The 14,278-nt window shown below is 62.0% G+C and overlaps 1 protein-coding gene across 7 annotated transcripts in view; it reads left to right on the top strand.

Annotated features, from left to right (window-relative positions):
* The window catches only part of KCNAB2 (potassium voltage-gated channel subfamily A regulatory beta subunit 2), a 76,190-nt gene that overhangs the window by 13,475 nt on the left and 48,437 nt on the right, over window positions 1-14,278 (top strand). For 2 of the 7 annotated variants that reach the window (XM_036255349.1, XM_036255344.1), the window contains exon 1: window positions 8,117-8,257. The exons of 2 other annotated variants lie outside the window; for them this stretch is intronic. The gene's annotated coding sequence lies outside the window, so the exon portion shown is untranslated. Of the gene's footprint in view, window positions 1-8,116; window positions 8,258-10,837; window positions 10,872-11,411; window positions 11,540-12,344; window positions 12,489-14,278 lie in introns of those variants that run through there. 3 more of the 7 variants (XM_036255346.1, XM_036255343.1, XM_036255345.1) reach the window with 3 other exon arrangements.

Raw genomic sequence — 14,278 nt, 5'->3', positions numbered from 1 at the left:
GAGTGTATCCCCGGACCACCCCCTTCCTCTGTCTTTCAGCTGATTGATTATCCTGCTCAGACACAGATGCAGAGGTCCTGTTACTGACGCTTCAGCCAGGTACTCAAGTCATTGCAACGGCACCCTCAGCCCGGGAGGGGCTAGAAATGCAGCAGCCGCGGTGGCGGTGGCTGTGGTGGGAGCACTGGTGGTGGTGGCAGTGGTGGCGGCGGTGGGAGCAATGGCTGTGGTGGGAGCAGTGGTGGCAGCTGTGGTGGTGGTGGGAGCTGTGGTGGCGGTGGGAGCAGTGGTGGCGGCTGTGGTGGTGGTGGGAGCAGTGGTGGCAGCTGTGGTGGTGGTGGTGGGAGCAGTGGTGGCGGCTGTGGTGGCGGTGGGAGCAGTGGTGGTGGCGGTGGGAGCAGTGGTGGCGGCTGTGGTGGTGGTGGTGGTGGTGGGAGCAGTGGCGGCGGTGGTGGTGGTGGGAGCAGTGGCGGCGGTGGTGGCCACAGCAGATGCCCAGGCTCAGTGTGGCCGGCACGTGCTGCCCGGAGCCCTCTGGCACTGCATGGCTGCCCCGGACACCCCCACTGGCCCCAGAGGGGAGGGAATCCTGGAGGTGGGTCACGAAGTCCTGCCAGCTGTTTTCTCCTTGGTGTGACGGGCACGGCTTGGGTGTCACAAGGGAACTCCCTCCAGGCGGGCAGTGAGCCTAGTCCCTGTCCTGCAGCAGGAAGCCCCCATCCCCTTGATGGTGACCTGCCTGCCCCCGAGGGCCCACACCAGGGACACCACCCTCTTCCGCTGCTCGTTGTCCTCGCGACCTCTCGGAAGGACGAGACCAGCTGGTCTGACACCAGAGTGGGAGCGAGATGCTCTTGGTGTCAAAGGCCAGCGGCTGAGTGTGAAAGGAACCCTGGGCGGGGGGTGGGCGAGGCCCGGCACAGCGGCCGAGAGCTCTGCCACACTCACACTCACGCTAGGTGTGCTCTGGGACCTCCCACTGTGTGACCCTCACCTTCCCCCGCGCCACCGAGGGGAGGCCGCCCCTTGAGGACGCAGGCCTCAGGCTGCCCGGTGGGGGGATGCCTGGTACCTGGGTGCCGGCCTGGGCCCCGGAGGGAGGCACGGGGCAGACCTGTCGTCCCTCCGGCCGTGGCTGCAGTTGGAGCTGGCGAGGCAGGAAATCCGGCAGCTCCAGGCCCCAGAGGAGAGCAGAGTACCCAGGGTGCACTGCATTCCCAGGGGGGTGGACACGGCTCCACGCCCTCCTCCCCCAGAGGTGTGGGACGCACTCGGAGTGTGTCTGAAATGCGCCTTGGGTGGATGGTCACTTCTCCTGGAGACAAGTCCCAGGGTCACCCAGATGGCATTACACGGTTCTCAAAGTCCTGGCCACCCCACACCCTCTGAGGATCCTGGACCCTTGGTCTTCACCTGCTCTGCCAAGCATCTGCTTTTCAGGGCCGCAGGAGGCCCGGGGGACAGTGGTGACGGCAGGTTCCTTGCACACACGGGAACTTCAGCACCGTCGCCTGGCCTGGCCCAGGGTGGAACAGTGGCCTGTGTGAGGGGAGGCCCGTCCCTGCCATCAATCTGGGCACATGACTGGGCCGCAGACTGCTCGGCTGACAGGTGCAGTGGGCCTGTGTGTGTGCACGGGCCTGCACACACGTACATGTATGCACGCATCTGTAGGCGCACACCCCGCACAGACGCCCCCGTCAGAGCTTCTCCCCTCAGAAGGCCTGGAATGCACTGGCCGGGGGTTGGGTCTGTCCCTAGACTCTCTGGATGAGCTTCCGTAAGGAGCTGTAACAGACTTTCACGAAGGGGGTGTAGGAACTGCGGCATCACCCAATTCCCTTTTGCCTGGAGTTTCGCTGCGGGGTCTCCGCGGCACCTTCCTCCCGGATTCCTGGGGGCGACAGAGGCCTGCAGGTTGTCCGGCACACTGTCTTTCTCAGGGGGCTCTCGCTGGCCCTGGTGAGTCTCCACTCCAGCCCAGGGCCCGGGCCAGACGTGCACACTTCCGAGTCCGCGTGTTGCTCTCGTAGGTTAAAGTTGTTTCTTGAACAAACTTTCTTTGAAATGAAATGCGCTGTCTCTGTGCTGACAGCAAACCCAACAGTACTTGTCACAGCTCAAATGTAACTGGAAAAATGAGCAGATGGATGTTTAATCAAGAGCCATCTCTAGTGTGACCGGGCGCCCAGCCCTCGAAACCCCGGCCTTCCCGGCTCCTGCCCGAGCTCTAGGCGTGTTTTCGGGGGATTAGGGCATGTGCTGCCATCGTCCCCACCCCCCAGTTCCCAGGTGGAATGCCTGCTGGGTAATTCACACTACTCAGGGTCCCTCCTCGACCCGCTCAGGTGAACATAAGAGATGGGGAAGCTGGGGGGGGGGGGAAACGTCATCCCCACATATCCCCCAGTTGGACTTAGACTGGGACTGTGTTGGGAATGAGGGTGCCCAACAGGTAGGCTGTCATTCGAGTGTTGACGATTGAAACCAGAAAGCTCTAGGGAGAGTTCTTCTGCATAAACCATCATGGGGTCTGGGACACATGGATGGGGTTGCATTTAAGAGTGTTGGCTTTGCCCTGGCCGGTTTGGCTCAACGGTTAGAGCGTCGACCTGCGGTCCGGAGAGACCCGGGTTCAGTTCCCGCTAAGGGCATGTACTTCGGTTGCAGTTTGTCCCCGGCCCTGGTTGGTCGTGTGGTGGCAGCCACTCAATGTGTCCCTTTCACATCGATGTTTCTCTCTCTATATCTCTTCCTCTCTCTCCCTCCCACTCTATCTGTACAAAAAATGGAAAAATGTCCTCGGGTGAGGATAAAAAAAAAAGAGTGTTGGCTTTGCTGCCCTGGCCGGTGTGCTCAGTGGTTACAGCATCAGCCTGCACACCGGAGGGTCATGGGTTTAATTCCAGTCAAGGGCATGTACCTGGGTTGCAGGTTCGATCACCGGCCCCCATCGAGGCATGTGCAGGAGGCAACCAAATGATGTGTCTCTCGCACACCAATGTTTCTCTCTCTCTTTTTCCTCTGTCTGTCTCTCTCTCCCCACTCATCCCTCTCTCTAAAAATCAATGGAAAAGTGTCCTCCGGTGAGGATTAACAACCACCACAGAAAGTGTTGTTCTGCAGTCGGGCAGACCTGCCCCAGCTCTTTGCGTCTCAGAGCTGTGTGTCTGCAGCCAGTGGCTTAGCACATGCGCATGGCAGAGGGTTAGGAGTGGAAAGTGCCCGCCCCCAGAGTAACCACTGTGAGTAGTGTAGGCTGACCCATCCTGGCCTAGGAAGTGGCCCCTGCATTTGACCCTGAGGCTGATGCATCCCGGGGGATGGGAAGATGCTGTGGTCCCCGAGGGAACAGCCAGAGCAAGCACAGGGCTGCTGACAGCACAGGAACCTGAGGGGTGGGCAGTGCCCGAGGTCGGGTGTGCAGGAAGGCCAGGAAGTAGAGAGGGAGCTGGAGTATAGACAGGACCAGCTGTGCATGCTTCGGCGTGCCAAGCCAAGGTGCTTGCACCTGCTGCTAGAGGCCCTGGGCAGCCACTGAGGCCAGTAGAGTGGACTGGGAAAGATAGGGAATGTTCCAGGAATAGCCGTGTGGACAAAGCCAACAGGGAGCCGGAGAGTGAGCCGGCAGCTCGGGAGGGAGTGGGCGGAAGGTGCAGTTCTGGGGCTCATAGGTATGGACGTAGGACTGGACCTCACAGAGGGCAGAAGACTTGCTCTGAAGGGGGGTGAGTCCAAGAGCAGAACATGAAAGCAGGGGTGCTTGCAGGGGGGGAGCCACTTGGAGGGGGTGACGGAGGTGGTGTTGGATGTGGGGGTGACGGAGGTGGCGGTGTTGGATGTGGAGGTGATGGAGGTGGTGTTGGAGGTGGAGGTGACGGAGGTGGAGGTGACGGAGGTGGAGGTGTTGGATGTGGGGGTGACGGAGGTGGTGTTGGATGTGGAGGTGACGGAGGTGGAGGTGACAGAGGTGGAGGTGGAGGTGATGGAGGTGGAGGTGATGGAGGTGGGTGTTGGATGTGGAGGTGATGGAGGTGGTGTTGGATGTGGAGGTGACAGAGGTGGTGTTGGATGTGGAGGTGACAGAGGTGGAGGTGTTGGAGGTGGAGGTGACGGAGGGGGAGGTGACGGAGGTGGAGGTGATGGAGGTGGAGGTGACGGAGGTGGTGTTGGATGTGGAGGTGACAGAGGTGGAGGTGTTGGAGGTGGAGGTGACGGAGGTGGAGGTGATGGAGGTGGGTGTTGGATGTGGAGGTGACGGAGGTGGAGGTGTTGGATGTGGAGGTGACAGAGGTGGAGGTGTTGGAGGTGGAGGTGACGGAGGTGGAGGTGATGGAGGTGGGTGTTGAATGTGGAGGTGACGGAGGTGGTGTTGGAGGTGGAGGTGATGGAGGTGGAGGTGTTGGATGTGGGGGTGACAGAGGTGGAGGTGTTGGATGTGGAGGTGACGGAGGTGGTGTTAGATGTGGGGGTGACGGAGGTGGAGGTGTTGGGTGTGGAGGTGGCGGAGGTGGTGTTGGATGTGGAGGTGACGGAGGTGGAGGTGTTGGATGTGGAGGTGACAGGTGGAGGTGATGGAGGTGGGTGTTGAATGTGGAGGTGACGGAGGTGGTGTTGGAGGTGGAGGTGATGGAGGTGGAGGTGTTGGATGTGGGGGTGACAGAGGTGGAGGTGTTGGATGTGGAGGTGACGGAGGTGGTGTTAGATGTGGGGGTGACGGAGGTGGAGGTGTTGGGTGTGGAGGTGGCGGAGGTGGTGTTGGATGGGGTGACGGAGGTGGTGTTGGATGTGGAGGTGACGGAGGTGGTGTTGGAGGTGGAGGTGACGGAGGTGGAGGTGTTGGATGTGGAGGTGACGGAGGTGGTGTTGGATGTGGCGGTGACGGAGGTGGTGTTGGATGTGGAGGTGACGGAGGTGGTGTTGGATGTGGAGGTGACGGAGGTGGAGGTGTTGGATGTGGAGGTGATGGAGGTGGAGATAGAAGTGGTGGAGGTGACGGAGGTGGAGATAGAAGTGGTGGAGGTGTTGGATGTGGGGGTGACGGAGGTGGAGGTGTTGGATGTGGGGGTGACGGAGGTGGGTGTTGGATGGAGGTGGAGATAGAAGTGGTGGAGGTGACGGAGGTGGTGGGGGTGAAGTGTGTGTGTGTATGTCCACACCCTTGCACACGTGCCCATGAGATGCCTGGCTCCGTGCATGCTTCATGAACAGGACATCGTCTTGGTGGGGACTCCTGACCTGGCCGACTGTCGCGTTGAGCCCTTTCCTGAGGTCCTGACGTGGGCCCATGCGGGCTGCACTCTCCTGCCGTGAAACCCTTGGCGAAAGCTGCTGAGGCTGCAGAACCACCTCTCCCTGGGAGGAGCCGCGGGAAGGACCACTCACTCCGTCTTCCACCTCCACCTCCGCCTGCCTCATCCCACCCTGGAGTCTGTTCATTACAAGGAGTGCCACCTGTCTGCAGCGGGGGCGACATGCCTCCATGCATTCGGCAAAGGCCCCGTCCTGGGCACGAGGGGTCCCACAGGGAACAGGATGGTCCCAGCCACCGCCCTCTGGGGCACGCCCTCTGGTTGGGGGGCAGCCAGGTGGACAGTCGCTGCAGGCTGGGGCGGCACACCCCGGGAAATGCGTGTGCTGACAGGATGGACAGCCTTTCTGGAGAGCTGACATTTGCTGAGTGACCAAAGGAAGGGCGTCCCAGGCAGAGGACCACACCTGCAGGACTGGGGAAACTGCTCCAGCCAGGAGTTGAGGGGGGGCCAGAAGAGGACACTGCCAGCTCCCCATCTGATGTCCAATGGGCACCTCAGACCAGATGCTGCACCCAGCAGCCCCCCAACAGGAGCTGGCAGCTCTTCTCCAGAAACCTGGGGGCCACCCCGCACCTGTCTCCCTCTAGTCCAACACATCCACCTGCCAGACAACTCTGGTCTTAATCTCCCGACTTCGCCAGCCGTGGCCCAGGCCACCCAGCTCCCACCTGGACCGTCGAATGGCCTCCTGCCAAGAGACACCCCACTCGCTCCTGCCTTCGCCCTCTGGCCCCAGCCCTGGGGAAGCGTGGATGAGCCACCCTCGTAGGAGGAGGCCTTCGTGGCTTCTCCTCTGCTGGTGGCAGCAGAGAGCTGTGGTTCACAGCTGGACTCCCAGGACTGCCACTTACCGGGTAACGTGGGCAGGCCACCTGCCCCACCTGAGCCTCAGTTTCCTCAGCTGTGACCCGTGGTTGGCAGTGCTGCCCTCCCAGGGTCGGAGGCGGGATCAGGCGAATGCGTGCACGTGGGAACCCTGTCCCAGCACCTCACGCTGCGCACTCCGTTCCCAGGAATCAGGACTGGCGCCCGCACGGTGACTGGTCCCGGGCCGCTGCCCCGGTGGGCACCTTGCACCTCCTTCGCCCTCGATGCCCTGGGCCTCCGGCCGCTCCGACCCAGCCTTGTTCTCGGGACTGGACGGGCACCACCTGCAGGCGATGGAGGCGCAGCCCCTCGGAGCCTGTCCACAGCAGAGAGGGCAGGTGGCCCGTCGGCCCCGATCGTGCGGACACACACGCAGAGTTTAAACATACTGCGCTTCTTCCTTTCACAGTGGGAGCAAGAACAAGAACATACAGTCAAATCAAAAATAAATGAGGCAAGACAGCCACCAAAAATAGTCCAGCATCAGAGGCAGCGGCCTGGTCCCCAGCGAGCAGCCTCGCAGAGAGCGGCGGGGCGGGTGGCTGTGTGTTTACTCCGGAACAGATCTCCCAGGGACGCGGTGGCAAACGGGACTGGCAAAGGGAAGCGGGTGAATGAGGAATCGGAGCACACGGGCCTCTTCGCCTCCTCCCCTGACCCCGCCGAGCAGTGAGGCCAGGGGCTTGGTCAGCAGGCAGCACGGGGTCCTCTTTGACCTGAGGGGTCCCCTTCCTGACACCGAACGTCCCCACAAGAGGACCGAGGGCCAGCTCCCTGCAGACATCGTCAGGATCGCCACTTCTGTCTTAATTGCATTTCCATGGATGTCATTTTTGTTGTCAGTATCATAGATCAGAGGTCTGCAAACTAGGGCCCAAGGGCCACATCCGGCCCCCCACCTGTTTTTGTAAGTAAAGTTTTATTGACACACGGCCACACCCTTCCATTCACATGTTGTCTCTGCTGCTTTTGCACAGTGGAGTTGAAGAGCTTTGACGGAGACCGACTGGCCCAAGAGGGCTGAAAAATCCACTGTGGCGCTTTCCTGCATACGGTTGCTGTCCCCTGCCGCACAGGTCTCCGTCCCCTCACTCAAGCATCCTGGGAAGGACCCCGCCACCTAAAGACAGCGGCTAAGGATGGGGTCTTGTGTTTGGTGGTGTTTTCGTGGGCTGATTTGGGATTTTTTGTTGTTGTTTTTTAAAGAGTCTACAATAACTAGGTTTCTCTTCCGTAGGGAACATCTTTAGACAGGGACAGTTGAGTCATAATTAGTCCCTAAAAGGGAGCCACACGCTGGCACCCACGTGCCACCTGTGGACAACCACAGCCCTCCGAAGGAAGGGAGCCTCCCACGGACTCCCAGGGGTGGGGGGCTGCCACCCTCCCAGCTCTGCTCCCCAGACAGCTGAGGAAGGGACTCCTTCTTGGGGGGTCCCTTTCCCTGTGACGTCTCTGAGTCGTAACGGAGCCGGTTCAAACCTCAGGGTGGGCAAGGCTCCACCCCTGGGGTGCCAAAGGGCCTTGCAGGAGAACTTTTCCATAGTCCAGAGCTAGGTCCTGAACTCAGTTAGGTTAGGTGTTTTTACCTGGCCTGTCTTGAATGCTTGGGAAATTTGCATAAGGTGTCACTGGGGAGGTGTCTCCCGGGAAAAAAGAAAAATGCAGGGAGCTTTGGGCCTGGAATGGTGGCATCTGTGTGAAGGCTCTGGGAGACTCTCACCCATGACGCGTCAGGGTGGGTCCCGTGGGCAGCGGCGGTGCTGAGCGCCTCAACAGTAGTTCCCGCCGGACGCCCCCGCCCCCCGACGAGGTTAGGAACGGGCCGGGCACAATGCGGCAGATCTGAGATGAGTCTGCCTTCTGGTGCCGGTTATTAAGGGGGATTAGCGTGTCCAATCCCGGAGAGCGGGCTGTGATCTTGCGAGGTGAAAACAGAATCCCAAGGTTGGCTGGAAGGTCATTAAACCACCTGAGACCCTCTGCACGACAGACGAACAGAATCCCAGGGGCCGGGAGCAGCTTGGAGCTCGCGCTTTGCGGGGTGACACCCTTAGTCGAAGCTGCCCAGAGAGGTAAAGTCGGGCGGGAGGGGCGTCAGTTCCCTGTCCGAGGCTCTGTCTCTGCAGGAATGTGGGTGGCCTTCTACGAGGCGTGGGGACGACGGAGAGACTGTCGTGCAGAGCGGGGCTCCACCAGCCTCCTCCACAGAGGACCAGAGGGTCGATGTGTTGGGCCTGCAGGCAGAGCCATGTCGCAGGAGTGCAGGGGTGGACAGTACAACAATGAGTGTGTGTGCCCCCCGAATCCGTATGCTGAAGCCCTAACCCTCATGGGACAGGATTCGGAAGTGTGGCCTTTGGGTGGCGAATAGGTTTAGATGAGGTCACGCAGGTGGGTCCCATGGTGGGATCGGTGCCCTGCTAAGACGGGGAAGAACCCAGAGCTCACTGTCCCCCCGTGTGAGGATGCCAAGACCGTGGCCGTCTGTCTGCAAGCCAGGAAGCCGACCTTGATCCCAGACTTCCAGCCTCCAGGACAAAGAGACGGACACGTCCACTGCCGACACGTCCACTGCCGAGTCCGTGGCCTTTCTTAACGGCCGCACGAGCTGACCGGACAACAGCGAGTGTCGACTCTGGCATTTGAAGTCTATATAAGGTCCGTCGTGTGCTGTGAAATGGGATTGTTTTATTTTTCTTCCAACCACTGAACCTGCAAGAACAGAGACCCACGGGCCGCAGCACAGCCCCGCTGAGCCCAGGGACAGGGAGGCTGCCTCACGTCTCTGCTGACCACGACCCGGACACTGCTCTTGGCTCAGGCACCTCTGCTGTTCTTCAAAGAATTTCTACAAACAAGCGCCCGTGGAGGAGGTGACCTGGGTTATGACGGACAGAGGCCGCGGCGAGGGTGGCCGCTGAAGGCGCCCAGGCGCTGGCGTCGGACCCGGAGCATCAGGCCCCTGCCGGACGCTCACCAGCTGGCTGGCCTCAGCCTCGGCGTCCTTGTGGGCAGTTCCCCGCTGCCTGGGAGGTTTATCAGGGTTCTGTGTGACAGCCACGCGACGCATGACGTCGGCCCACATTACGTGTTAACTAAGTCGGTGACGTGAGTGGAAGCTTTGAAAGAAGTGGTGTTGGGTGCTCTCGGTGGGTGGGCCCGCCATGCCAGGTGCCCTTGGATGGCCCAAGGAGAGCCATGCAACAGAGACGGGGTTTACCGTCTCCAGAGAGCGTCAGGGGGCCGCTGTGCAGAAGTGCGAGGCAGCTGATTTCAAATCAACCTCAGGACCTTTGTCGTGATGTCAGCGGTTCCCGGGGGATCTGCTCAGCGTTCCGCTGGGTGCGGATGTGGGAACACCCGGCGTGGGGATCTTACGGAGGGAACTGGCGTCTGGGCGCTGGCCTGGGCCCTCTGCTCCTCACACGGAGAGTCTAGGACACGTGAACCCAGTTCTGTCACCACATTCGGGGGACATGGCCCCCCGGGGTCCTGGCTCCATGGAACGTGAGTTACATCGAGGCCGATTCGGTCCATACATGCATCTTAAATTGCAGGAGTATCTAGAACCCCTCTGAGGTCTCCGTGCTGCCCCCCTGCCCCCTGACCCACCTGAGCCGCCCCAGCTCACTCCGCTGGTGTGGAGGCAGACCTGGGTAGGCAGCCTCCTCTATGAGGAAGAATGTTCCAGAAGAATGTGTCCCTCTCTGTCGGGGAAGCAAACCTTTCCTGGATGCCACACCCAGCAGGACGCTGCTGATGGCCGTGCCCGGGTCACAGTGCCCTGGAGATCATTCGGGACAGGGCTCATGGTGGCGGCTGGGCCCGGCAGCAGCTCGGCCACGGCTATTGGCCCAGGTGACGCCCGTGGCCCGGACGCGTCCAGTGCAGAAGGGAGCTGCTCGCCGACCAGTGAGGCCTCTCCAGGCCACCCGGCGTGTGCCCGTCGCCTGCACTGCTGGTCCAAGGTCACTTTCAAAGAGTTGGCAGATCCCTGAGGAAACACGGTCTGCGTTTCAGGGCCAGGAACGAAGCCGAGGTGTGAGGGCTGGTTCCCGCGGCTACGGCAACAGGCCGCCGGCGAGGTCCTAGGCCACAGTCCGAAGTGCCCGACTGTCACCCCTGCTGGAGATCTGTGACGGCAGACATTCAGTCTGTGTTCGGACACGGCCGTGGCAACGCTCTGTGCTGGCGAGCGAAGGAGGCACCTGTCCCAAGTCAGGCCGGGGGTGGAGGGGGGGGGGGGGGTGAGCCCCAGTCTGGAGCCAGACCTACAGGTCCCATCGGCTCTGCCGCTGATGGGCTGCGTGGCCGTGGGTCTTGATTTTCTGTCTGCAGAAGGGCTCTCGCCCGTCAGAGGTGGGGACCAAGGGGCGAGGCCGAGGGGGCTCAGCTGTGCGGGTCCCCCACTGTCGCTCAGGTCTCCCTGTTGTCCACTTTCCCGCCCGCGCTCCCTGCTCCGTTCTCCTTCCTTCCTCCCGTGCTCCCCTCCACACCTCTGCTGTCTTTGATTAGCTCTGAATACTTAAATGAACACCCCAAACTGTTCACGTCTCCCTTCCCTGTCCTCTGTCTCCCCCCATGGCTCTTCGGGGACCCCGAGCGGCAGCCCCATCTGACTGAGACCGATGGATGCACAGGAACCAAGCTGACTGACTCCCCGCCGAGTGTTCAGAGCCCGTCAAGGTGGGGGGTGGATTGTTCTTTCTGAGTCCCCCCTTTGTCTTGCTCGCTCTAGGTAGCCCCCACCCAGGAAGGCAAGGCAGAGCCAGGAGAGGCTACAGACCCACAGAGGGGGTCCCCTCATCCGTCCTCCCACCGCCCCATCCCCCACGTCGTCCACTTGCACCTGCTGTGTCCTGGCACCGTGTGGGGCCAGGGGTGGGACATGGGTGAGGCAGCGCCCTGCCCTGCACACCATCCAGCTGGGTGCCCAGTGCCCAGCTCAGGGCGCAGCTCTGGAGTCAGCCAGCCCCAGGGTCATGTCCCAGCCTGACCTCTGACCCTCAGTGTGGTCATCTGTAGGGTGTGGGCAGCTTCGGCTCTGGCACAAAGCGGCACCAGTGAGCAGGAACTTGCACGTCACCAGGACTGGTGGGTCACTGACCCGCCCGCCTCCCTCCCTGAGGAGGGGCCCAGCCTGCCTCCTGCCCCTCCCCCTGCTGCACTGCCAGGAAGGGGGTGCAGGCCTCCTCCGGGACTGGAGGCCACGCCCCGGCTCCCGGGCCCTGGCTTGCCAGACTCCTTCGCTCAGACACCTCCTGCCGTCCACTTCCTGGTTGGCCCCGTGGCCCTGGGGCCCTTCGCCTTCCACCAAAATGGGCTTGTGTCTGGCCACTCTGACCCAGGAGCAGGTACCAGGGGCGCTTCAGGGACCCTGCCTTCCAAATGGGTTCCGTGTTTGTGCTGAGCGGGACTGGGGTGCTCCCCTGCCATCCCGGGTTAGTCGGGCCAGCAGCCCCCAGGCTCCGCACCCCTAGAAAACTGCTGCAGCTGGGGTGGGAGCTGCCCTGTGGATGCCCGCCGGCCTGGCGGGGCCTGCGGGGCCGCCTGTCCGGGCAGCGGTCATCGTCGTCCTTGCGAGGGGGCACAGCAGGCCCCCCACCGCCAGGGACTGCTCGGCAGGCGGCAGGCAGGTGGCGCCCAGCCGGCAGCCGGCAGAGGCGTCTGACCTAATTCTGCCGCAGGAGCAGGGGCTTCTGCTTTCATCCCCGGGGCACCGAGACGCCTAGAGATCAAGAGCACCGCGGGGTGGGCGGTGGCACCAGCTGCCCAACAGCCCTGGAGCTCCCTGAGAAGTCCCTGCCCATCCGATGTCTCCTGGGAACCCCGGGCCTGAGATCCCCTCCTCTGGGTGGGAGGGAGCTCACAAGCCAGGGAGCAGAGTCCCCGCCTTACAAACAAAACAAATGGTCCCCCACTTCTGCGGGGCTGAGGGGGGCAGCTGGAGGACCCCTGAAGGGTGGCCTGAAGCCCCAGACAACCGCATGGCCCCCCATAGTCACCACAGGGGAGGGCAAGGCTGGGCAGGCACTCCTGTGCCTATGGGCTTCTCAGGGCGGTCTCCTTCCTCCCCCACCTGGCTCGGCTTAGGTCGGCCCCCAGCAGGATGTCGGCGGGCGCAGGGTGTGGTCATGGTGGGAGGCGGGAACTGTGACTATCTGCTGAATGAATGACAACCGGGCCTGGGGCCTGGGCCCCGGGGTTGGTTATGGGGGTACGAGCTGTTTCCCCAGTCTTCCCCCGACTCACTGCAGCTCACGAGGTCTGGAAAATGCCAAGGTTCCCTCTGCCTGGCAGCAGGTGAGGGCCCTGCCCTGCACCCTTCCACCATGGTCACCCAGGTCAGGATGGCGCCGGGGAAGCCACAGACCGGAGAGGAGGCCCTGTACCGTGGCCGGAGCCTCTGTTCCCTTTCGGGGAGGGAGCGAGACTGTTCCCGGGGCTGGGGCTCCGCTGCTGACCCGCAGACCCAGCTCTGCAGGGCCCTGGTGCAGCCGGAGCCCCAGCCCGGGGCGGCCCCCGGGCACGAGAACGGCTGGAAGGGGACTGCGGTTGCTTTGGGGAAGCTGGGGTGTCCTGGCCAGGACCTTCATCCTTCACGTGGCAGTAACTAGAGGTGGATGTGGCCTCCCCTCGCCACGGCCCAGACCCGGGCTCCGCGCAGGTCCACTGGTTTAGAATCGGGGGCCAGGCCTTTGAATGTTGCTCTGGAAAGATGGAAATTTCCAGTCTGTGACCGTTCTGAGAAATTCTTCTTGGGGCTGCGTGGTCCGGGCGCTCTCGTTTCTGTCTGCCCACGTGAAGTCCGTGCTGTTTCGTGGCAGGTTGGTGGGTCGCCCCTGCTCGGCTCCCCCAGCTCAGGCCTCAGGAGCTTGGAGGAGGGACAGGTCTCTTTGTGGCAAACCGCAGGGCCCCTGGCTATGACCCCCACCCCTGGGAACATTTGTGCCCCCCCCCACCTGAATCTGAGCAAGATCTGATGCTGCCATTTGGGAACTGGGTTGTTGACCACTGGAACCCCGCCGTCTCCCACGGGCACCCCGCCTGGCTCGGGGGGAGAGGAAGGTGTGTTATGCAAGCACCCCCGGATCTGTGTGGTTTCCAGCAGTTACACCTCTTCCTGTCTCTTCGAGACACAGTCACCGCCGCGGCTCCTGCTGGCCGTGCAGCTGTGAAGTGGGAGGCTCTGTGCCGCGGCAGGAAGGACCTCAGGTCTGAGGAGCGACATGCGAAGGAAGAGGCAGGAGCTGGAGTCGCAGCCCGGAGCCCCGAGGCTTCCAGGAGGAGCATGATGTCCGTCCGTCCGTCCGTCACAGCCGGGCAGCATGAGCTGTCCTCTGCCTCCCCTCAGTCAGCGGTCACTGAGCTTCGCATGTGACTGGCGCCGCGGGGGCCTGGGACACGCCTGTGAACAAAGGAGACAAAGTCCCAGCTCTGGTGGAGCCAACATCCCGTGGTCTCGGGGAGTGTGGGGAGGGAGGAGCTACGGGGGACAGTCCCTCGTGGGTGTCACCGTCGTGACTGGCAAGGTAGCCTGGTCCTCACACCGTACCCAGCATGTTAGGGTTGGTCTTGGCGACCAGGAGAACAAACTTCTGAGCCTCGGTCGGGGAAAGGTCCGAGCTTCTCTCTCGACTCGCTGCCTGGGGAGAACCCAGGGCCCGGTGCAAGAGATCCCGGGGTCAGGAGCCCAGGCCCGGCCGCAGCCCCAGGCCAGCCTTCAGATGAGGCCGCAGCCCCAGAGCCAGAACCAGCAGCCCGTCAACCCCCGAGGCCTGACTCTCCAAAACCATGTGAAAAGGGCTTGTTTCGGCTGCTAACTTGTCACGTGACAAGAGGTAGCTCATACGGTGCTGTCATTCTCGTGACCTCCGCTGTCGAGGGACAAGCCTTCCGGAACCTTTGAGCTTCTAGAACGATCCAGACTTTGGGTGCAGCCACAGAGGGGCCTGCAAAGCACCGATCCCCCATGACACTGAGTCATACTTGCGTGTGACAGTCACACCTATGAGACTAGCCTTCTTCTGGGAACATGGGAAAGATGAGAAGCCTTCAGGAACAAACCAGAGAAAAGCAGATGGTGTTGTAAG

Source organism: Molossus molossus, unplaced genomic scaffold (genome assembly GCF_014108415.1).
Source record: "Molossus molossus isolate mMolMol1 unplaced genomic scaffold, mMolMol1.p scaffold_m16_p_12, whole genome shotgun sequence".
NCBI classification, from domain to species: domain Eukaryota; kingdom Metazoa; phylum Chordata; class Mammalia; order Chiroptera; family Molossidae; genus Molossus; species Molossus molossus.
The sequence above is the reverse complement of the archived record's forward strand: the minus strand, read 5'-3'. Positions and strand labels throughout refer to the sequence as shown.